The sequence below is a fragment of the Amblyomma americanum genome, chromosome 7 (genome assembly GCF_052857255.1).
Source record: "Amblyomma americanum isolate KBUSLIRL-KWMA chromosome 7, ASM5285725v1, whole genome shotgun sequence".
NCBI lineage: Eukaryota > Metazoa > Arthropoda > Arachnida > Ixodida > Ixodidae > Amblyomma > Amblyomma americanum.
In genome coordinates this window covers 105,637,808-105,663,701 of record NC_135503.1, presented here as the reverse complement: position 1 = coordinate 105,663,701, position 25,894 = coordinate 105,637,808, and the positions used below count along the sequence as shown (strand labels likewise).

Below are 25,894 nucleotides of genomic sequence, written 5' to 3'. Positions count from 1 at the left end.
TACGCTATGACTTCCATGTACTATGTTTTGCTCGGATAGTCTTTCACGACGTCATTTCCAATCCCATGACACACTTCGGTCCACAGCGTTCTAAAACAGGCATCCACGAAGCTGAAGGCAAAAAACTGCCGCGAAAGATTTTTTCACCGCTGTCCGCTCTCACTTAAAAATGAAGAGATTTATTAAAGATAATCACATAATTAGTATTGCGACTACCTGATCGCTGATCGGATGTGGCAGCTCCGACTCGCCCAGAGAGTAAAATCTTCTACGCTATAAAACTGCGCAGATCCTCCCATGGTCTAGACAGAGAGCGGAAGCAACTGAGGCTGTGTGATTTGTCCTGAAACATATTCATTTTTTTTTACCATTGGGTAAAAAAAAATCACTCATACTTCCAATATATCACAACTTGCTCTTTTACATATAGCTTCGCTCCAGTGTTATCTTCCGAACTATTTCGAGACAAGTGTTTATGAGTTTGAAACGAATATTTTAATATAACCGCCCTTAATTACTTTGCACGTGTTCAGGGCGCAGCGGCTCCGGAATACCATACTAAAGCAGCCGTTGGTTTTCCAAGTGAAATGTGTCAGGCACTCGTGAATAATGTTTGCTTGGAACATTTCTTGCGAGAAATTGATATCTCGTTTGACAGTTAGAAGCTATATATCGGTGACTATTTCGCATAATGCGGAATTCACCCGACCTATTTATCATGTAACTATGCGTTTGCTGATAGATTGAATTTCTGTTCGCCCTCTACGCTGATATTTCGTTGCTTAACCGCGTTCGTAAGGTATAAATTATAGACTTTCAGCGCAACTAAGACATGGGCTAGAACGAGCGCTTGTCGACTGAGTTTGCTTGCACGCCTACAGAATGAGATGTGTTCTCTTGTTGCTACTCCTTCTGAATGGGGTTTTGAGTCCTTCACAGTAAGTATTAGACCGGCTGAATTCTGCGCACGCTGCCTATCTTTCCGTTGTGTATGGGTAGACAAGCTTTCCAGTGAAAAATCGAATTTGAAATTTCAAATCGATGAGGAACAAAGATTACCCACGCTCTGCAGTGAATATGAATACCAGCGCGATTTCAGAAACGCAAAATCGTTGTTATTGAATTACATTCCCTTGCGCATACCTTGCACAAATTTAACCGTGAAAGCCAACAATGCAGTAACGAACATCATTCTCTCGGTGCTTCAGATGCCGGGAATTTGAAACCAAATGCGTATTGCTTGCATGCCGCCTCCATAGCACAGGCTTCGGGCCAACGCCGTTAGTGGTTGACAGTTTTCGAAGAGACTGAAATCTACGACGGCGAGCTCGCACTAGCGCGTCTCCCTGTTCCGCTCCTCAGCCCTCTGCACTAGCGGCGGACTCTCCAATTGGCAGTTTACGTTGTGGCGTGCTTGTGTTGTTACGTAACGTCCCGTTCCACTGCTACAGCGCTCGTGAGCCCGCTTGATACGCCTTCTTCAATCCTACTCCATTCATACTACACTACTGTGATAGTGATCACCTAAACACAGACACACCAACGCATACGTGGGTGTAGACATCGCAAAATCAGCAGCTTGACCTGTAAAGAGTGGAATTGAAAGAGTTGCCCGTCGACTTGGTTTCGCATCGGCTTGGGGGAGCGCGAATCGAAATGAGGTTTGTACACGACTACACACAATCTCCCAACTTTAAGTTTACTTTGAGAATCACCGAACGACTGAAGAATGATCATGAAGAGACGTCCACCAGGAGTACACATCAAGACATGTGGGGAAGGAAATGACACAAGCCGACTTTACGTCTACTTTGAGAATCACCGAACGACTGCAGAATGATCATGAAGAAACGTCCACCAGGAGTACACATCAAGACATGTGGGGAAGGAAATGACACAAGCCGAATGTGAAGAAAAAGAATTGCTCCGCCTTAATTGTGTGCGAATAGAGGAAACACACCAGGCCTGCGTATCATTTAGAAGAAGTAACGAAGTCCCAAACAAAGCCTAGTCACAACATAGGAGATGCCGCATCCTATAAACAGCGACAGCTTTTCTTGGCAACACTGCCAGAGTTACGCAATACAGAAACGCTATTTCGTTCTCCGCCCTGGAATAGAGCCCCCAGCCAGAGTTAATAGTGTCCTCTTATAACACAGTAGACTGTAACGCTTGGAATTTGTCATTTTTCGATTCTATTTACACATTATTTTCCTTAGACTACCAGACAAAGGCACTTTTCCATTACAAGTTTTTTCCCGTATGTCCAGTTACACTAGGTTTCATACATCGCGCCAGCTATACCATCAGCGAAGCGAAGCAACCGCCCTGCGAGTAACCTGCAAGGCGGCCGTCCTGCCGCTCAGCTATAAGAGGAGTGAGAAGACACAGATACTCCAGCTTTTTCTACATTGCCAATAAAAGTAGTAACCGAGTACAAAAAGGACGCAAAGAAAACGCGGCCACATTTACGGGACATTTTGTCAGGATAGTCTATTAGAATAATGCGCAGAAAGCACGCTGGAGAATAAGACGCAGAAAACAACCGAGAAATACAGTATTCTGAACCTATATAAACCTGAGCGGAACGAATATGTGTGCCCCGAAGAGAGGAAGATGCGTTGTAATTGACCGAACAAACAAAACAAAAGTGTTGAGCGCAGTCATGAAAGCAAAAGGAAACAAGACAGCTGAACGCAACATCGCAAAAGGTAATGAAAGCAAGGCGTCTAAAAGTTGTAGGCAGAGAGAACAAATAACCATTAGGAAAAGGGAACGAACTAAAAGACAGAATGTCGAGGCATGTGAACTTTTTCCCTTCGTAGAAATGAACGTCAGTTCAGAAAAAAAAAACAAAGAAGAATGCAGTGCCTTAAGTCGGAGGGTAAGAAGAAGGGATCGAAATCATCGCGGTTTGCACTGCTGAGCGTGTGATCTTATTGTGGCCTTTTTTTAAAACTATTATCTCCCTGAATAAAAGGTAACATCGTCGGTCATTGTCTCATGTTGCAGAGTGAGCAGGCAAGCATCTTCATGATGACCCTGTTAAAGGGTCACGACTTTATTTTGGCCTTCCTTTCATACAGCGACCTGTTTAGGCGATGTAAGCGTTGCCACGGGGAAGTGGAATGGAATAGGCCTAGACCTCCATGCATTTGATGAACTCGTTTTTGTGGAGGAGAATGGTGAACGGGCTGAGTTAGAGGGACAGCATGTTTGTAAAAATCTGCGCGAAACAGGACGAAAACGAAAAGCGCATATTATTTGTCTACTTTGACGCCCAGCTTTCCAAACATGCATGTTGTTGTGAGATCTGGTAGAAATTAACATTTACATTTTGGATACAACCTAGACAGCCTTTGAAGTATTCAAAAGAGCACTTCTACTGCAGCTTTTTCGGTGATTTTGTTAAGATCACGAGTTTTGTGCATCTCTGGAACAACGGCCACGTAATTGTTCCGGTAATACAGTTCAGCTGAGGTGCTGTTTTTATATGCGTTGTCCTTTTTGCAGTTCGGCAAAAAGAAAGCAAAATTCTTACGTTTCACGTTATTCCTCAAGCTTGCACTCTTGCTTTCAAAAAGGCTTCTTCTAGTTTACACTTCCATGGTATTTTAACTCGACAGCGATAAGGAGCTCGTGTTGCAGAAAAGCCGTGTCGCAGTGTCGGCATAGTGGGCGTTGGCGTTGTAACTCGACAACCCCTAATAAAAAATCTTGTAGAGATACGGCGAATCGAACGCAGATATTTCAGTTTGTGTGGCGAGCATGCGCACAACACGCTGCGAAGGCTATTTTTTTTTTGCTCGAACTGAATAAAAAGTGGATCTAGGGATTGCGCTGTGGACTTTGACTTTATTAAGTGTCTTTGTGTACTGGTGCGTACTTGAATAATTAAAAGTATGAAACGGCACCTGATAACAATCCCATTCTGCTCTTTAAGGAAACACTGAGGAGAAACCTATCAAATTTATTTGTTAGCAAAATCTGATAGTTCGGCATTTCAAGGCTTTGTTGCCGCTTTTCCGGGAGCGAAAGATGCATATATTTCAAAGAAATTTGGATTTGAAGTTGAAAAAGTTTTTCCCGCCGCTCCGATTCAAACTCGAGAACTCTTATGGCGTCACGGAAAACTCTTATGACGTCACAGGACAGAGTGACGCGAAACGTGACGTAAACGGAGACTCCGTGATTTCTGGCAGCTAGCGGTGCGGTCTAGCAGCTGCCGAAATGAAATCTACCGCCGCCGCACGTTGAAGGCATCTATCGGGGGTCGCTACCGTCACTTCGTTTACGTTTGCACCGGCGTCTTGCCAGCGTGACGATGGATCCCGTTCCCGAACCCGACAACGTACTTCTCGCAAAATCTCCGGCCGGCATTTCAGCGACCTCAGCCCCACAGAGCGTGTGAGACTTCTGAGGGAGCACGGTTAAGTTAGGCGCCAGTGGGTCGTTTCCCCCTTCTGCCGTGAGCAGCGGTTGCAAATTAAATATCATAACCCCAGTGCGGGGAGTCGCGAGGGGCCAGGACAAGGTCGGCGCGTTGCGCCCATCGGTGGCTGGCCGGGGCTTTGGGGCAACGGATTGTGATTCCTTGAACGGCGCGGTTGCGCGGTGCAGCAGGCGGCGTCGAGGTCTCCCATGGTTGCAAGGGCAACCATGGTTGCAAGGTTGTTTATTTATTTTTTTGCCACAAAAACGGATGAGTGCTCAAGGGCGCTCGCGTTTAAAGTTGGCGGCTTGAAACTTAAGCCGACGCACGACTCTTCAACGGCTTCTGCTGGATCCAACGGGTCCACTGGATCGGGCTCTCTCGCCCACTTGCATGTACCTTCAGATGTGTACTGTGAACGAATCAAATTAGGCGAGAGCTCGAAAAGAACGGCTCCGCCCAACTGCCGAAGCTATTGAATTACGTCAGAACGCGCACCTCACCGCGGAGCCGAATCGGGCCGGGCCGGCGGCGGCTGGCGCACTCAGCGCAAAATAGGCATGCTCCAAGTCTCCGCCAGTGCGGTCAGAGCGCGCCGAAGCCGCCGAACGCTTCGGCGGTCAAGCGCATTTGGAGTATCGTGGGTCTCGCTTTGGACGATGTGACGTCGCCGTGCAGCGCGCGCGCGTTACGCCGGCGTATAAACGCGCCTTAACAGAGCCTGCGCTTAACCGGTAACCTACGTATTCGGTGGCGGCATCTATGGGAGCCACTGAAACCCCCGCCCACTCACTAAATAAAAAACAAATCCTGTTCTGAGGCTAGGAATCGAGCCAGGGGCTTTGGCGCTTAAGGCGGAGACGCTACCACTACGCCTCGACGGCTAAAGGAATAACCATCAGTAAAGGCGCATCTAGTGGATGCGCTCTTCCGATGCAGATGTCTCCGTGCTTTCGCTACGTATATCCTTGCCTAATAGAGCTAGGCCATCAGCAATTTTTCTTAACTGCGTTGTACCTTGTCTCCCGTCTCTAATAAACGATTTCCGTTAAGTAGTTTGAAGTTGACTGCACAGCCGGGAATGTTTCGCCGGGCGAGCGTCCGAAGACACGTGTCTTTATACTGCGAACTACCTTGTACGATCACAGACCATCGTGATATCATAGTTTTTCATCGACCGTGACCATCATCTGACCAGCCTTAACAGGTTACTTCAAAGGTTAACTAGCACTTGAAGCAGCACTTGGAGTTCCTCTCTGTTCGGCGGTTGTAAATCGAGGCGCGTCAAAAACAAAACCACGGGGCACGCAAAGCTCATTGACGAGAAGCGCCATAAAAAAATCGAAACTCTCCTGACCGCCTGTGGCGCCGCCAAGCATCGGTTTTCTTTGCTTCCAACATTCAGGTTGTCTTTTGTCTGTCTTACTTGTGTGATAAAAGTGCACTATCGGTTTTAAAACAAAACTTACTTCAATATTGAACCGCGAAACCTTCCTTTTTTTCAGCCTCAGAGATTCGCGAAACCACGTAGAAAGTAACATTTCTCCAAGGTGGCGTCTCTTGCCCTATCACGTCATCACGCTTGCACTTGCGAGATTGGCCTGTGGCAGCGATACCGTTATTTTGCTTCTTGCTATTTTCTACCTTACAAGAGCTTTGTTTTCAGTAAGAATGGCGATATTGTGATCAGGAGTTGGTATCGTATCGATACAAGACAACTTGAATTTCTCCTTTAAAGCATTTCAATTCTGTGCCATCATCTGTGGCAACACAGCGCCATCCGTGCTGTAGTTTTAAAAGTAAATGCGAATAGCTTGCGCTGAGGTAGGATAGTGGGCGATTGACTATGCTCGATTTTTAGCTTGGGTTTATGGAGTCCCACGTTCCAAAACGACTCATACTATGAGTGACGCTGTAAAGGAGATCTTCGGTAATTTCGATGAACTGGAGTTCTTTAACGTGCACTGACATCGCACAGGGGTTGTGGATTTGAATTTGGAGGTCCAGCAGACGAAACCTTTGAAGACGTCAACTAGTCCCAACGCGGAGTCCGCGGATAACACAACGGTTTCACTCCTGTGGGCAGCAGCTTTGGTGCAACTCTTCGCGACCTCTTCGGGCTTCAGACGGCCATGCAGCGGTGACCAAACCTTTGTGCGTCATGTTTTGTGCGGGTGTCTACCATTCAGTTGTCATGGAAACCGTAGCGCCCGAGCGCTTGTGATTTATGGATCTGTGTGCTGTTGTGGTCAATGAATGCGACGCCAACGACGACTCAGACCTTCACTACGTCCTCTCTTTCTGTCTTTTCTCATTCACTAAAAACTTTCTTCCTTCCCTCACGGCGTGGTTGAGGTGTCCACCGACATAAGAAATGTTACTGCGCCTTTCCTTTCCTCCAAGATCACATCACAACAGAGCCGCACAACAGCCATTTAAGGAGGTAACATTACTGCAGCCCGTTCGTGATCGCTTCGTGTGGCGGATAGGTTGCTCTGAGAGGCTTCCAATAGAGTCTGAGCGATTCTTCCATCGGGAAAGGCGTCGCGCCAAACACACGACGGCATTCCGTGGACTCCCTTGCACCGCTGCAACACGCGTCGCGTTCCGCTTGTAAAGGCGAAACTTAAGTGTCCTCCAAATTTTAGCATCAATATATGACGATCGTAAGTTTATTTCCACTACCTTTGGATGAGGCTTTTTAAATGCCAGATTAAGCTTGTTGCACCTTTAATTGAATGCTGAACAAGCGCGAATAGGCACGGGAAATGGCTTGCCGCAATAAGTGCATCGATTTATAGTGCCACATTTCTCAGGGCATAGAATTAATGTCATTGCCTTTGTAAAGAAACTAATAACCTGAGGCAATTCCAGGGAATTTAGGAAGTCAGGAAGTTAGGGAAGTTAGGAAGTTAGATTAAGCCAACCGAAGTTATTCACAAATAATGTTGTAATCTTTTGTACACATCAGGCCACTGTATGGGTGACAGGGCCCTCGTCAGGCAGAGAGCATCTGCCTTTTGGTCTGTTATCTTTGACCGTTTCTGCCTGAAAGAATGTTACAAATAAATAAAAAAAAATAAAAAATATGAAAATCTTTAATTACCTCAGCCTATGCAGTTACTCAGAATTCTGTCGAGCATAGTAAGGTCAAGTTAAACGCTCATGTACTTTTATGTACTACAGCTCCCTTGTCTTTGAAAGGAACCGGTATCATTCCACTCTTCTCTTTCATCTTTCCGCTCTGTAAAGGTTGAGTCGAAATAAACCCGAAGTAATTCCAGTAGTCCGCCAACATAGGTGCCCCACTAGTTTTCTAAAGCTACCGTGCCGTGCTCGCCGATACACGCATTTTTTTAAATTTATAATACACCTCGAAGTTGTTAGGTATGGGGTGTTACATCAGAGATAGCGGTATTACATGAAAAAAGCAGCTGTTACATGAGTAATCTCGCAGTATAGTATTGCATACTGTCAGATCGATGGAGAATCGAAGAAAATGATTGGTTCTTCACTTGAAAGAGGTCGCCATCACAGGTCAGTCAAGTTTCTCATGCAGAAAATTTGCAAAGTGTTTTCCATGATTTCTTTTCCAAAACTATACCCCGCAGAACACCGAATCTTCTGCTAATTTGCCGAACAGCTGCCCAACAGGTCCTTTTGTTGCCGTCATTTGTTCGTGCAGGTATTGCCAGTTTAAGCTGTTTCCAAATACATTTTGCGGTACTTCCTTCATGCGTCACGGGCACGTCGGGTAATAAAAAATTTGGAGGACGCTCAAGCTTCGCCTTTAAGAGCAGGACGCGACAGCGTGTTGCAGCATTGCCAAGGAATCCACAGAACACCATCGTCCTTCGGTGCGAGCCCTTTCCCGGACAAGTTTATAAAATGAAACATATCTTGGTGGACACCTGAACCGCGCCGTAAGGCAAGAAAAATGAAAATAAATTTTTTTCAGCAACGGAAGGATTTCTTTCCAAGCCACTGAGCGGTGCGGACGTTTCCACGAACGCTCCCGCTTTGCAGCCGTTTTCGGCGCTACGCGCCATCACGATTGACTCGTGTTCAACATCGCCAGATTCGACAAGGTGAGCCGCATCGACCAACGCAAAATTTGCCCGGGTGGGCCACCATCCGGCCGAATTTCGGGCAGTTCTGACTTCAACGCGTGCGAGAACGGGTTAGGCGCAAACCCGACATCGGACGCCGGAGGACCGCCGTGGTGCACGCGGGCCCCCACAACTGCTACAATGGAGGTATACGCCGTGGAAGGCGAGTCGATCACCCCCGCAGCCCTCTCCGAGGAAGGATGGAGTACCATCAGCGGAAAATATGAAGGAGCACGCCAAATCAGGATCCGCGAAAGAGCGGAGCAGCTTGGCCTAACGCAGCAGCACGCCGGATCGCCCAACGCCGGACGCGCCCGAAACACAGGCAAGTCCTCAGTTGTGACCGATCATAAAAAGTCGTCAACGAGACGTAGGAGGCCACCACTCCCACGCCTACCGGAATATGACCGCAATGTCGTTGTCAGGCCGAGGAACTTAAACCTTCGCACAACTACCCCGGGGCAGTTGCTCAAAACGATCTGCCAGCAGCTCAACCTCCCACCTCAAGAAATCTTCACGAGCGACAGGTTGCGGATCAGCCCGTACAACAACACCCTCACGATCAGCACCCCCGTGAAAGAACGAGCAGACGCCTACCGGAGCATGCCAGGATTCACAATGAACAACGAATATTTCCTAGTAATGGCGCAATTCCCCACGCCAGAGCGATCCGTAAGAGCAGTGATTTACGGAGCCCTTGGCAACGAGACGCCGGATGAAATTCTTCATTATTACATCAATGAAAACCCACAACTCCCCATCGTCAACGCACGCCGCATGGGACGCTCCAGAGCGGCCGTTATCACCTTCGAGGGCACCAAACCGCCGAAGGAAATGATTTTCCAAACAGGCATTTTCACCTGCTATCCGTGTAAAGAAAGGGTAGAAACGTGTCTCAACTGTCGCAGGGTCGGGCATTGAGCCGATGTGTGCTACAGACCGAAAAGCCAACGTTGCCGTCGCTGCGTGGAGGAGCACCCGCCACCGGAGGAAGGCGAGTCCCCCAGCTGCGAGGCCAAATGCATACTTTGCGAGGGTGCGCATGCTACGGGAAGCCGCAACTGCAAGCACCGTTTCATCGAGAAACCGAAGAAACTCCAGGCCAAGAAGCCATCGAACGGAAATCGGTACCCCCTGCTCTCGTCGGAAAACGACGACAACTACGGACGACGCTCGAGATCCAGACAACGGTCGTCGAGCCGACGCCGCAGCGAAAGTCAGTCGAGGGACAGGTTTACCTTCTGCCCGCCCCTGGACGACCGCGGATCAAGCATGCCGAGGAGCAAGAGCAACGAGCGCAAGAAACCTCCCCTCTCAGAAAGCAGCAGCACCACCCAGAACGCCGACAAACAGGTGAGCTGGGCGGACATTGTCTCCCAAGCGGACACTATGGTGCGCGCGCCTCTGGAGCAAAATAGAAAGCTAAAGGAGGAGGATGCTGCACTCCGTAGGCGTCTAGATGGGCTTGAAAACCTCGTCAAAACAGGTCCCAATTATATACCCCTCAACAATCCGGTGCTGCGACACCTACTCGACACCATACATACCAAATCGGCTGAACGCAATAGACTTTCTCAAGTAGCACACAAATATGCAGGTAACACAGAAGAATTGATCAAATAACTCAAGGATAGATACCTAAACACAACGCAATCCACCAAACCCCTTCCCTGGTATAAGGGCGAGCCGAACCCAGAATTAGACCAGGAATTCAGCACGGCGGTAGAATGGCAAGTCATGAGCCAACTAAAAACGACATCAGCCGCAGGACCCGATGGCGTCACTAACAAAATGTTGAGAAATCTAGACCTTAAGTCAGTGACTGCTCTAACTGACCTAATCAACAAACTCTGGCAGGAGGGTGAAATCCCTCAAGAATGGAAACACGCCAGAATCATCTTTATACCTAAACCAGGCAAGAAGTTAAACAGCCGAAAACATAAGACCGATCTCCCTTACATCTTGTTTAGGGAAACTAATGGAACACGTGGTTCTAAACAGACTCCAGGGATACACGGAGGATAACTGCCTACCCCCTCCATGCTAGGCTTTAGAGCCCAATTGTCCACGCAGGACGTCATGATTCAACTTAGTGAAAATGTAATCCCCAAACGCAAGAACCCGAGAGCTATCCTCGGATTAGACTTAAACAAGGCCTTTGACAACGTGTCACACGAGGCCATCCTCACTAACCTATCGAGGCTAAATGCAGGATTCAGAACCTTCAATTACATAAGATCGTTTCTGGAACAAAGGACGGCAGAGATATCGCTCGATGGGGTGATCTCGGATCCTATATGCATGTGCTGTCAGGGGACCCCGCAGGGCTCAGTACTCTCGCCGTTCTTATTGGCCCTCGTAGAACTACCGAAACACCTCGAGGCCATCCCTAATCTCAGAAACACTATCTATGCCGACGATATTGCTCTCTGGATAACGAAGGGAAATGATGGGGAGATAGAAGAGACCCTACAAAGGGCCGTCGGTACCACAGAACCCTACGTTAAACGGTAGGACTAGAATGTTCTCATCCCAAATCGGACCTCCTAATTAAAAGAGACATTCCGAGAGGACAGCAATCCAGCCTCCCGCCATCAAACATAAGCATACAAGTTCAAGGCAAAGTAATTAGACAGGAGAGTTCCATCCGAATCCTTAGAATGATAATACAAGAGAACCGCCAAAACACCAAAATAATCGAAAAATTAAACGCCTCAGTTCACCAAACCATTAAACTGATCCGACGCATAGCGAACAGGAGAACAGGACTTAAGGAAAAAGATCTATGTCGGTTGGTGCAAGCCTTTGTCATCACCAGGATGAATTACGCCCTCCCCTATCTACAGTTATACAACGCTGAGAAACTCAAAATTGAAGGACTCATCAGGCAGGCCTACAAGGCAGCCCTAGGTCTACCAGTCAACACCTCCACTGAGAACTTACTGCAACTCGGCCTACACAACACGCTAGACGAATTGACTGAGGCCCATCGTAGAATGCAAGAGCTCAGGCTCACTAGAACCAATGCGGGTAGCGCAATCCTAGAAAGGTTCGGAATAAACGCGGAAGCGTTCAACGCGGATATTCAAAAAATCTCGTCCAACCTCCGAAGGACAACCACGGTAAAACCATTACCGAAAAATATGCACCCCGTCCATCACGAAGGCAGACGCAAGGCCAGAGCAAAAGCCCTAGCTAAGAAACTTGAACGCCGACAGGACGTAGTCTACATAGACGCGGCAGCTTACCCAACACCCGAGAAAGCATTCACGATAGCCGCGGTGACCGAGGAAGGCCAACTCATAGCAAATGCGACAGTACGCACCAACTCGTCAGAAATAGCCGAAGAAGCGGCAATCGCCTTGGCGTTGACAAACCCGCGGGCAGAAGTGATTGTGAGCAATTCAAAAGCAGCCATTGACAATTTCGCCAAGGGCAGAATATCTTCCATCTCCTTGGGAATTCTCAGGAATTACCCGAAAGGCAGGCCAGACATGGAATTGGTTTGGGTACCAGCTCACTCGTCAAACCCGGGGAACGAGGCAGCCCACGATAAAGTTTGAGGATCTATCGGCCGAGCTGTGGACGCTAACTCGGACGTCTAAATGACGAGAGACGGCCTTCATACCTACCATGACATTACTCAGCATTACAGGCTAGAAAGGCTAACCTTCCCTGCTCCGCATAAAAGCCTGAACAAAGAACAGGAGGTACTGTGGAGACAACTTCAAACAAAAATTGTCCCTAATCCAGCTGTCCTAAGCCATGTGTACCCGGATAGATTTAAGCCGGCATGCAGCAAATGCGGTGGCAAAGCCACCGTAGACCGACCACATCTTCTAGGACTGTCCAAGAGATCCCCCAACAATATCGCTCAAGAGGTTCGCGCTCCCGGGCCCGTGGGAGACCTTGTTGCTCAGCTCCGACCTGGAAACCCAAGTACAGGTGGTGACGAGAGCCGAAGAGGTCGCCGCTAGTCTTCACTGACGGCCACCTAACAAGAACAACAAACCCATTTATAACTCAAGCCGATAATAAACGTTTTCCAATGCAAAAAAATTAGCAACGGAAAGGACGCCTCTCTCACATATCTCGGTGGACAACCGAACCGGGCTGTAAGGGAAAAAAATTGAAATGAAAATTTTTTTTAAGGAAGGAAATGATGCCTGTCTCACAATTCTCGCTGGACACTTGTACCGCGCCGTAAGGGAACGAAAATCCCTTCCCTTATGGCGCGGTTCAGGTGTCCACTGAGATGAGCCATTTTTCGCTCACGGCCAAAGACGCCGACGACACCGGATTTTCTGTGACACGAGCTCCTTAACGTTGTCACGTTAAAAGGCGGACTCAACAACTTCAGCAGTCTCATACAAGTGCACAAGCTCTCATAGAATCGCAGAACCTCCTTTCGTATATACAGCTAGCTCGGCAATTTTTTCTTCGTAAAACTCGAGATCATTTTTTGCTAACGGGAGCGTCTTATATTCTGTTTTACATTTCAAGAGCATGTATACGCTATCTGCTGTATATCGATTGCTTTCCGTCATGGGCCAATAATGGAGGTTGACCGACTACGGTGAGCATTTCCGGCGCTCCTCCTCCTTAAATTCACGGTAAACTTTCGTCCACGTCTAAAACATTTGAACTGTCTCTCAGACATCCGTAGCACCTCCAGTGAGATGAGGTGCATTTACGGTCTATGTCTTCCTGGTAGACAAGAGCGCACGGAAAATTTGGAGTAATTACTGTGGTCTGGTCAGCAATGATGGAAAGCTCACGCGAGTTCTTTGTGGAAGTTTGCGTTGGCGAGCAGAAGAGCACGAGTGCCATGACGTGTTGCCGGTAAAGAGGTGCTTCATGCTTCCATTCAGAACATACAATATTCAACAGGCGGGTACAGTGCAGTCTGTGCAACCAGCCCTCAAAGAAGTCCACAGCTCAGGAAGAAGTAATTTGCAACGTATGCGGGGACCGAGTAGACATGCATTACAAAACGACGTTACATTGAATAGAACTTTATGGCAGGTTCTAGCGCAAGGCGAGAAAAAACTCCCACTGCTATTTCGTCCGCCGGATCTTTCAATAACAACGGCGACCTCCACGAAAGCCACGCCAAGCAGCTAGCGAGCACATTAGCGCTCAGTAAAATACTGTTTAGAGTTGAATATCGCAATTCAACTCATCATAAAACAGCAGATCGAGGTTGCGCTTCCGATGTGATACAGGACCATCCTCAACTTTCCTATACACGCGCCCACTGAGCGCCTGTGGTCCACGGGGCTCTGCTTATGCCTAGAAGACTTTCTACAACTGCATGGAAACCGGCAGGCGGCCGGTCTTTCCAGCGCCAAACATGGCTATGGATCTTTCAGCACGCTGCACATAATCCGCATTGATCTTCTAATCCTACGTCCCCTGGCAGACGACCTTCGTAAGTACTCCAATTCAAACCACACTGTGGCCGATTGCTACCCGAGCACACCTCCTACCCCTGTTACCCACCACATTCATCCTCTTCGTCCAGTCATTGTCGATCAGACGCTCCAGAACCGCTACTCAGAGCTTCTGGTTACCACAATGCGCATTAGAGCCAGATTGTGAAATAAACGCTGGGACCTTGCAGAGATCCGCCACTTACCGCTGCTCCTAGAATCTCTCCCGATAATCACCAGCACACATGACTTGTCGCAAGAAGCATCTAAATCCCATCGCATATACAGTGTACACTGAATTGAAGCAATCTGCATTCGCAGATACTATAGGCCGCATTTGATCCAGTCAGAGGTGATCTACAACAAGCTGCCAGCAAACATCGCGTAGACACAGTAACACTAAGGTTGACTGCTGGTCATGTTATGCATATTTCTGTGGAGAACGTTTCAACTGGAACGGCCTACCAAACTACGCAAGCTCTCATGGCCTAGCGTTTGATGTATTGTACGTTCATATCTAGCACATACGGGTTTAATAAATTGCCTATAGCACGGCCAAACGACAGACACCAAATAACGAATTTTACATTCAACATTTCAGGGCATGCAATGGATGTGATCGGAACGCTAAAGAACCTTACGAGGGTTGTTTAGGAACGGTGAGTAAAAACTGTCCTTAGTGCCAAACTGCAATCAGACGAGAGACATCATAATAATACATAATTGTATAGAAAGCTGAAAAAATTGAGGCGCCACACAAGCTCCGCATTTAGGGTATGATGCGATAGACTAATTAATTTATTCGCATATATGCAGAAGGTCACTGTATACGTTACATTCATTGATTCCTGGAAGTCCTCATACCCTTCCTGGCGCAGTGGTGCAGGGGTTAAGCGATGCGTCACTACCCTGAGAAGGCAGGTTCTCCCAGCCATGGTTCTTGTGCGGTTCACGTTAGTTTTCCCGAGCGACTGATCAGTAATTTATCTGTCACCTGCCACGATGAGACCTTTGTTCACTTTCTGGTGGGCAAGTTGTGATGACCATAGGTGGGCAACCTCATGATGTTTCGGCCTCATGAGGTCGACTTCAACCTGAAAATGGCCTCAACCTCACGTCGTGAGGTGAGGTCGGCGACGGCTAGATATTTCGTGAGTGAGGTCAGCAAATCATACCTTAACCTCTCGCGTGAGTTTGAGTTTGAGTGAGGTCGTCGTTCAGTGAGGTCGAAATTTTGAGGCGAGATTTTTGCAGCTGCCATGTCTTACTACGACGAGTGCCTCTTCCGAAGCTGAGTTGCAGAGCATCACCGCAGTGTTCATGCAATGACGCTTGATGATCGGTTTCCCCTGTTTGAACAACCGGAGGACACAGTTCCTTCTTAGCTTTCGGTGCTGTGCCGTAATATCCGTACAGTTCAAGCCTACAGGAAGACGCACCCCTCCCTTGCCCCACTGGCGTAGTACTCGTATCTGCCTGCCGGTCGGCTCAAACTCCCGAGAGCGAGCAAAGCACGTAACTTACGTTGACCCGCGGTAGCTTTGTTTAGTGCCGCAAACAAATAAGTTCAGTCCAACAAGCACGCAATAAGTTTGTCGCAGCGCGGTTAGCCCCAAGCAAGACTGCTTCGTGTTCATGCTCGTTGCCGGCGCTGACGCCATGGCTCTTGCCTTGCAGCCGAATAACAGGGATCCTGCTGTACATTACAGCTGGCTTAACAGAAACTGGAGTAGTCGGCATAGGCGAGAAAATGTGATTAGGGCGGTTCCAAGCAATGACACCTGCTGATTAGATTCAAAATGCAAGAAGCCAGAAAAACCTGTATAACACCGTCGAAGCTTTTTATTGGTGCCATCCCATTTAGAATCTCACAGTAATTCTTTATATTCCCGTTCCGTATGCAAGCAGATGCATATATAGTTTAACTTTTTTGTTCTTCCTGTTTTGCCTCCGGTTCTTTTTCCTTCTCGCAAATTCGCTTGTTATGCCGAAACACTGCAACATGAGGCGAAGGCAGAGGCATAGCGGTGTTACAGCGGCGAAAAAATGCAAAAAGTATAATGAGTGTACGGTGATGTGGTACCTGATTCCTTTTCCTTTTTTTTTAGTGAAGATGTGTGAATAGAACTGATTACATGCTCGCGCTGTGCTGCTGAGTCGCTGTTTAAAATCTGATATGACGTTTAATGGGGAACACTGTTGTTCGCTTCTTTGTTTAGTGTGCGATTTTTGTGTGCATGTTTCTAATCATTCTCTTTTTTTCTTTTCTCGTATGTGATCAGTTAGGCTGGCGGCCTGCCTTGCAGACGACCAGGCACTACATGTTATCTTTCCTTTAGCTATTGTGCAGCGACCCATCATTCACGTTAAACGGCTTCGCAGAATGCTTGCGCGGTGCTCGTGTTCTTGTATGTAAAAAAACGTCGAGCATGCTGGCGTACAATTGATTATTTCAGTTTTGAAGGAAAACAACTGATTAACATAAAGCAGCTTGTCTCGGACTGGTTGTCGAAATGGTACCCAGAATTCTGTGGAGCCGTATGAGCATTTACGCGTTTTTTCCCCTGGGTGGGCGGGGCTCGGAAAATGATTTTCCTGCGGGGAAATTTGAGCGTAGGGACGTGGTGCTCTTTACAGAGAGAGCGGATCACGATGCCCACTATAGGCCCCTTGTTTTGACCACTGTGATTTTTATAGTTGACACAGTGTTCGAAGACGTAATCTTGCCCTTCCTTGCAAAATGCCGCGGGATCAAAGAGCCATCGGAGAATTCTCAGGATTTCGAAACCATTACCATCGCCAACTGGAGGGAAGTGGCAGAAACGGGGGAGGTTATTGACCTCCTAGGAACATGAACATCATCATCCTTAAGCTTCATGTATTCCTATTTTCCCGCACAATAATTGTCTTCGGTTGCTGGGTAATGTACAATATTTAATCAATATGGGTAATGTACAATATTTAATCAATATGCTGGCAACTTTTAATTTGTTAGCGGTATATCAGACTTCCCCGCGCTCATAAGGATACACTGTTGGCATCATCATCATCTCCATCATCTCGAGAGTGAAAGGCATGTGTCGTTGCATGATCTTTGGAGTATGTCACACATGACAACTGGCGCTTTTACCTGCTGCACAATCCGAATGTCATTAATGTGAACCAGGTTGTGGGCACTTTTTGTAATGCGTCATGCGCGCATGTGCAGTAACGTGGTATTCATATGGATCTTGGAATGGGGGTGGATGGGGGCCTGGTATGACGACAAATTACACCGTCGTCACGTGAGTAGGTGTGATGTCATATTACAGCGTCGTCACGTGACTAGGTTTGATGGTACGTTACATCGTTGTCACGTGAGCTGGTATGACGTCACACTCACATGGTGTAACCGCTAATTATACTAACTTTTCTTAGCGTTACCTAATTACAAAAATTACCAATAATAATTATGTGGCGTCAGCATCTTCGTCGCGTGACTTGTCGGCTCATGACGTCACATGGTGCCGTTTCTTCCGGACACTTTTCTTTGGATATGACCTTGAAAGTGAGCCATCTAATGCTTTCGTATTAGTAAAAGAAGCCGCTCGCTTCTACACAGACATAAATACAACGTGCCTCTGTTGGTATACTACAGTCGCAGCTTGTTAAGTGTTTTCGAAGGCAACATACATAGGACTGAAAAGAGCATTTTTGCTATGCCGGATAGAGCTAGAAAATCGAAATATACTGATAGCGTCTGCATAACCGTCGCATTGGAAAGTACACCGACGTCCAGTTTGCTTATATTCGGTAATTATTCTCAAGCCTGAAAAGAATATCGTGAATACGTTCCCCCTCCTCTCAATTTCTGGTAGATGGTGTAGAAGGTCTGTGTTCGTCAATTGCCGGTTCGTGCATGAATGAGCGAGAGGCTTTTAATACGAACAAGTATACACGAAGCAGGTTGCCAAATATTAACACTTATAAAGTACTCACTGACGTACTGGTGGTAACCGCGTATGGACACCCCTGTTTGCCAGCCATATACTCTCTGAGGGTTCATCCCGAATTATAAACTTCTCCTATTGCGTGCACATCAATAGTGTCTGTATACACCCAGTTAAATAATACCAACATCATTTTGGCTTTCATGTCTCGCAGGATTCTCAGAATTGTTTTAACTGAAAAAATTTCTTAGTCGCTTTTTGTTTTCTTTTTCGTTTGTTTTCTGAGGTTGAGCAGCCGACCTCAACCTCACAACCTGAGGTTGAGGTGAGGTTTAGTGAGGTCAGCAGTGGCCTAAGAAAGAGTGAGGTGAGGGCGCCTAAGGTGACCTTAACCTCAACTGATGAGGCATAGGTTGAGTGTGGTCGGCAAATTCTTTTGGAGGTTGAGGTTAAGTCCAGATTTTTGAGGTCAAATCCCCACCTCTGCTGATGACGCTGCAAGGTCACGTGACCTATGACGCCCACCTTCGTCCTTGGTTTCTCTCTGGGCACCACTTTCCAGTGTCATGCTCGTAAATTTTCGAAGTGAAAGCTGGCAACGCGGACGCCAATTTTTCTGGGTAAGGGAGTCTTTAACGCGACAAAAAAACGCGTTAAAAAACATCACATGCGTTAACGCGTTAAAAAACATCACAAGCTGGTGTTGGGATTCAAACCCATAGCCTCGGAATTTTACATCGAGTGCTCTACGATCTGAGGTACGGCTGTGGCTGTTCATTGCTCTTTTTCGGCATGGTTTTATTCCATGCGTTTATATGCATCAAACAGCTATATACAATATTTACAAAGTAATCAGCCAGTAGCAGAGCAAGTTAAATAGAAAAAGAGCACAACTAAAACAGACGTCATAACGCAACTTAACTGAAACGGCGGCAAAAAAAGACAAGACACCAATAACGGGAACCAGTACGGCTGATTGTCGCTGTATGTGTAAGTGTCTTTCAGCTGGTGCACCATCTGGCCGAAATGTGTGCTGCAAGAGACGACAGGCTCAGCACTCCGGTCCAACATGAGCGTTTTCCACAGGACCGTCCGAGCAGGAAAATCCAAGTCAAAGGGTTTGCGGTCATAATGGGTGGTCATTAGAAGACGCACACTGTGAGAATTCAAAACAAAGTCTTTCTTCAGCGTCCTTTTTAGAATGTCCAACAATATTATCACGTCTTTGCAGCCAATAGAGCAGTGCGCGATGGTTTCGGGTCAATCACATTGGCGTCCATTAACAGAAGGAACAAAAATATTTTTTGTGAAGCCACATTTTAACAGGTAGAATTCTGTGTGAAGTTTAAACAAAAACGTTCTAGCAAAAGGTAAAATCGGCATTTTACGTTCTCCTTTCAGCAAATTATTACCAATAGATTAAGATGAGAGAGAGCGATACAATGGAGGCGGAAAGACCATAGATATTATTCCTTTGCAAAACTTTTTGCGTGAGGCAGAGAATAAGTACTCTTAAGAAAAGCGAACTGCCAGAACACGCACTGAGTCATAAACTTCATTCATAAAACCAAATAACATGGGCCGCTCGTTCATTCACAAAAGTAGTGCGCTGGGATGCTTTGATGATAGGATGGGAGCTGTCACAGCTCCCATCCAAATATCAGAGCATCCCAGAAGCTTCCATCTAGAGCTGCAACTAACTCTCTCACATAGATAAGTGTCAAACCTAATTCGCAAGCAGAAACAGGCGTGAATAAGGAATCGCGACCCATAAGCTCAAAACTGGAGGCCCATATGAACGTCGCCAATGTTTGGTGAAAACATGGGTCGTAGTGCCTCCGGCAATAACTGCAAAACGTAATACAACCTTTCTCCGTAAAGTTTCCACACTGCTTTATTTTGTTCTCTAGAAATGGTTCCCCAGAACAAATGTTTGTGGTTATGTGTAGCGCCATCTTTTTGGGCTGACCAGAGCTATTTATGTAAATTGCTGCGACAGCCACCAGATGGCACTACATGTAGAAAAATACGTTGTCACTAGTCGTCTGCGCACTCTGAGTGAATGTGGAGAGATGGACGTCCACCTCGAACAGCGTGTAAACATAAAATTCAGCATGAAGCTTGGCAAGACCGCCACACAGACGTATGAGCTCCTTCGTGACGCTTATGGAAACGAGGCATTATCGACGGCGCGAGTTTTCAGTGGCACAAGAGGTTTGTTTTTGGAAGAACGTCGGTGGAAGACGACACAAGGCAGGGGCGCCTTTCAACCTCACAGAATGAAAACAACGCGGTTCGGATCAGAAAAATCGCACAAAGCAAGACCGCATAATTACAGTCTGCATGCTATCAGATGCTATCGACATTAGTAAGACAACATGCCACCAAATTTTGCGTGACAACTTGAGGATACGAAAACTGAATGCCAGACTTGTGCCACGCACCCTCACACAGGACCAGAAGGACACGCGGGCATCAGTAAGATTTGCTTTCCGAGGCAGAGAAGGATGCTGCATTCGTCGACAGCGTTATTGCTGAAGACGAAGCAAGGTGTTTTCAATACGATCCCCAAACAAAAAGGCAGAGCGCCGAATGGCGGTCCAAGAGCTCTCCGGCGTCGAGAAAGGTGCGGCGACACACGACCAAAACAGAGCCGATGCTGATAGTTTTTTTCGATGCCAGAGGTGTCATACACCACGAGGTAGTCCCACAAGGGCAGACGGTTAGTCAACAGTTTTATATCCGCGTGTTCCAACACATTCGTGATGCACTGCTATGCCGTCGCCCTGACTGATATGTATCTGAACAATAGAGCGTTCTCCACGATAACGCAAGGCCGCACACTGCTCTCAGCGTTAGAAAATTTCTCGCTAAGCACAGCATTACTGCACTTCCCCATCCGCCACACTCGCCTGACCTCTCCCCATGCGATGTTTTACTATTTCTTTGTGTAGGGAGCCCTAAAAGGTCGCTGGATGGGAAGCGTGGAGTCTATTCAATACTCCACGACAAAGGAGCTTGACAGCCCTGCCAAAAGAAGCCTTTTCCAACTGTTTACAAGACCTCAAGAAGCGTTGGAAGCTGTGTGTAGACTACAAGGGAAACTATTACGAAGGGGTGCTGCACAAATGATTTCAATGTTAAACGAATTTTTTTTAATAGACTCAGTATCGGAACTTTACGCACAAAGGTTGTAACTTTTTGTTGCCAGAAACATGTTGCAGGCCTGCGCTTGACCAAAAATTGATAGGCGGAGGGGAACAAAAGTCTAAGCGTAGGTTTAAAGGCCCGTGACCCGCTCCCTGCAGTAATGCTCACTAGAATTGAATGCATGGGGGGGGAACTCAAGGTATTTGACCATTCAATGCGAGCATAATGAGTCGGCGTTGATCATGATGAACCGAACCACACACCCGAACATTTAAAGCTATTCATTTCAGCGCCTGAGACAATGGAAAACTGTTGAATCATGGTATAGTTTTGTCAATACTGGGTTTATCAATGAAGAAAAACGCCAAATCATCGGCGTTCGCAAGGACGTTGATTTTATTGCCAATGGTAACAAAAGCACAGATAGTGTTGTTTGGCAGCACACTTAAACAAAGTGGCCCTAGGTAGAGGGAAAAGAGTAGCGGTTACTTAGGACATCCTTGGTTCACGGATGACCGAATTGGTACAGGCTCTGAAAGTTGACCGTTAACAATGAAGCCAGTGGAACAGTTGTCGTAAAAAAGTTGCACCGCTTTTGGTACAGATGATACAGCATTGGCGCGCGAGAAGAGAATACAGAAACGAGTGCTAGACACGATCAAAAGTCTTCGCAAGGTCTATCTGCAGTAAAGCAAGCTACTCATAAGATCCATTTTGCTTTCGGAGGTAATAATGCGGCGTGTGACCTAACCTTTAGAGCGTTCACCAGCGTCCCCCTGGCTCAAAAATTTGTATACGTTGTACGTCCTGCATTACCGCGAGTGCGACGCGCGACGTGATCGAACAGGGAAGGCGGAAGCTGTGCGAGAACAGTCCTATGCTACCACGGGAACCAAGACAGCCAGAACCGAGGCACCATTCAGCAGACAAGGATGAGGAAATGAGGGGTTCTTTATGACATTTATACGAGGGAAGCCAACAGTTGCCTAAACCAAAAATCAGAAAGGAACGTTTCACAACGCAGGTGTAAGAAACATTTCCCTTCGCTAACACATAAAACGCGTCATAATTCCCTTGAAGTGTAAATAAACGGTGAATCAGCCGGGCTAAGCCCGCTTGAGAACCATCACGAGATAGAAGGTTTAATTAGAAACGTGGGCCTCACAAATGAAGTTTTCAATTTTTTTGTACAGATATTACAATTTTCAGAGCTGACATCGTCTCCCTTTCTGCAAATATTTGTTGTTCTAAGGTTTCATGTCTGTTACAAAATAAGAATGTCAAAATATATGAAAAACTGATCTAGAGCACAGCATTAGGAAAACAAAATTTCTCCTAACGACAGACTTCGTATCATCGGTTAAAAACTAGGCAGCGAGAATTCCGTCAAGTATTGATCGAACGGGAGAATTTTCTCATCTTTACTAGTTTATAAGCATTTCACTAAACAGTCTCCTATTAATAAGAACCCGCGTTTTTGGCAAAAAAGACATCTAGAGACGAGAAATTGCCAGACGAATTTGTGAAGCAAGGCTCACTTTGACAGCAAGGCCGAATATTTATTGTTAGAATGTATTAGAGAGTTAGCTTTATTAGCTCCCTGTTGCGCCGAAATTGCACGAATGCAGAGATATACACTAAAAAGGGCAATTGTATTTGAAAAATTTCCTTTCGGGAAACACATTTGAAATTCTTCAAAATTTTAGCTCAACGTGACCTTCTCAACCTAATCTTCGGTTAAGAGCTTGAAATTCAGTGGGTTTCGAATTCTCTCTTACATGCCACGCATCATATTATCAAAAGACGCACGCATAATGCTGAGGGCAGGAAACACCACTACCAAAGTAAAAGTTCACATCCTTATCAGATAGCGTCGAGCGATGCAAGGGCTCTCCAGGAAGTTTGGCTACGCCAATTACCTTTTCATGACGTACGCCACATGTGCTTCTTGCAACAAAAAGTTTATTTCGTCATGTAGACTGGAGTGAAGCCCTGTGGACTGATTCTTGAGTACCTTCCCAGTCAACTCATATAACACTAAAGGCTTGTTGTAAAGGGCGGGGGGGGGGGGGGGGGTACGGCAGTTAGACTCGAACACCGAGACACTGAAGCGCTTGCTAGGCACCTGGCCGTAAAGCGAGAATTTAGGGCGCACTTTTAATCTTTTGAGCGGATAATTGCAATTGATTGCGCAGAGTTCAACACATTCTCTTGAAACTACACAAAATACCAAGGAAAAAAGACTTAAAATATAATATCAGCACCACGATAACGGAAGACGCATGCGGGAACAGAGGTGGTGCTTTGCGTGACGCAGCACATCGGCACAGACAAGTGCGAGAAATCGAAAAAAAGATTAGCACTCTGGCGCGTTACTGGAGCAGGCAGACAGCAACGCTCGGCGTTGCGGGTACAAACATGCCAATCACAAAAGTGCCAGGCATGTTCGCGAGGCTTGGCGCTGCACCAGCCGCACGGTGCGATTTTTGTCGCTTTTGAATAGTTTTGGTTTTTGAATACCTCAATACTGCTCTCTTGTAACACAGACTGCATTTGTAAAATATCTGAAATGAACGTGTACAGTCGTACAATTTTTAATTCGCTACTGTAGAGCCGCTATCAAAGTTCTGTGCATATGTTTTATGCCGAACAACAGTGTTTCGGGTAAAAAACATCAATGAATTGTGGACAGAAAAACAGCTTGCATTAAAAGTGATTGTAGAGGCCACGAAACTACCTAGCTGGCGGAAATTATCAGGAGGAGAAGATGAGCAGCAGTAAAATCTCATTAGTGCGCATAAGTCATATAAAGGATTTAGAGTGACGAACTTTATAGTGGTTTCTTTATTAAATCTTATTCCTAGTATACATTTTGTAAACCGAGTACAAATAAGACATTCTATGAAGAACTTGCCGCTCTTGGTTTGTGGCTATTGTCTGGCGATTCTCACCTTGAGGTGAGCAGTGACATCGCGGTACCGGCAAGCACATTTAGATGAATGTAACATGCACCATAGCCCACATATGTCTACATATCGCATGAGATCACTTAGCGCAAAAAGCAGGGACAAAACAGAACAAAAACGCTAGCCACACTAGCCCGAACAATCACGCTTCTACATATCAGTATGGTTATCTTATAGAATAAGAATAGCCAAAATCTCTGAGAAGGGCTGCCACCGTTAGGACCTGTTTCATCATCCATATGGATGGTTTGGCAAATTGCAGCACATCGCAAAGACGATATTTCGTGAAAGCGTTGTTTTGATACCTACAAGCCATAAGTGAAAGCTCTGCTATATTCGTCACAAAACAATGTGATCCAGATAAGAACTCTCAATGAAGCTAATGAAGCATCCATATCGAAACTACAGTGAAAGCATTTTTTATGGTTAAGTTTACTGGGTTTAACGTCTTATATCGACTCAGGCTCTGAGAAACGGCGTTGTGGAGAGCTACGGATAATTTCCACCACATGCGGTTCTTTACTGTGCATGGACACCGCACATTACACTGGTCTTTAGCATTTCGCCTCCATCAAAACGCGACCGCTGAGGCACAGTGAAAGGTATTTCTGCGTTGAGGAGAATAAAGATGAGTGGCGGAAAGGGTGGCGAAACGGCGATTGTTGCTGCCTGCCTTCCAGTCGAAAAGGTATGCCGCGGATGCTTTCATAGTTTTCAACTGATGTTCGTTGAGTCTTGCCAGATCACCTCAGGAGTTTTTCAAAATAATAGCGAAAAAAAAGAATATTTGGACTAGCAATCATAGCACAACGATACCGACACCAGGTTGCGTGGCTGGAAGCGCTGCCTTTTTTAAGATAGCAGTGCACCAATGAAGCAGTGTCTGCGTGACGCAGGCGTCTTCAGTGTGCCTAATTTAGTGACTCTTAACAAAGACTCTGTATTATGTTTGAACTAAAGAAATGCAAGCATAAGAATTCGCATTCACTATGGGCACAGTGGGTATCAAGGTGTAGGGGATGTTTCTAGTGTCCAGTCTTAGTGAACCCATAAAAATCACGCCACGGCAATAAATGGTTTCATGGCTGACCCGTTTTGTGAAAACAATCAGCAGGGGCAGGATCCAGCAAAACTCTCAATATTATTCGTAAACACGATACAAAATGAGCGCATGCTCTTTCACGGGTTAAGCTTAAGGATGTTAACACCAATGTTTATGACTTAATCCTGATCATAATATAAACAGTTAACACAAAACGCACGTCTCACAAAAAACTCTCTGTTGTGGTCTATGGCGTGTATCATCACAGTGCGAGTCCACAGGTGGAATCGAAGCAGGGCAGCGGCATAAAAAAAATTGAACGGTGTAAAGCATGCAGAATCGAACGGTGTATGTGGTATGTACACTGACACGAATTGGGTGCGCATTGAATACACAACAGCGTGAAAATAAATACCTGGCCACCCTTCCGCACTTATTACGCGATATCCCATGACATTCCATTATTCAGACAAATAAATTTGTGTGCAAATAAACTTTCCTATGACCTTTTCTAACTGAATATCTGCTCGTTCATTTTCCTCCCGAACAGTGCGATCCAGATGAGCCTTTTAAAGGATGCTCACCAGGCTGCCTCTGCTACGACGGGGGAACATATCCTGATGGGAGGCCTTGGGGCGGAATCTGCTATGAGGCTCCAGAGGGTGGTATTGAATATGAAGACTACAAGACTGCAGAAACAGCTGTCGCGGCTACGGCATTCACGCTGCAGGGCGCTGCTACACTGGGAACAGTTCGCCGTGTCTCATTTGGAGGTTCCGCTGCGAGGAAAGCGGCGTCTCGTGTATTATCAAAAGTCAAGGTGCGAGTGCCGAG

At 46.5% G+C, this 25,894-nt stretch overlaps 1 long non-coding RNA gene across 1 annotated transcript; it reads left to right on the top strand.

Moving 5' to 3' along the window:
* Nucleotides 1-833: 833 nt before the first annotated feature.
* Nucleotides 834-25,894, top strand: LOC144097370 (uncharacterized). The gene is made up of 3 exons (XR_013306994.1): nt 834-938; nt 14,575-14,632; nt 25,611-25,894. It is a non-coding gene; the product is annotated as an uncharacterized LOC144097370 (long non-coding RNA).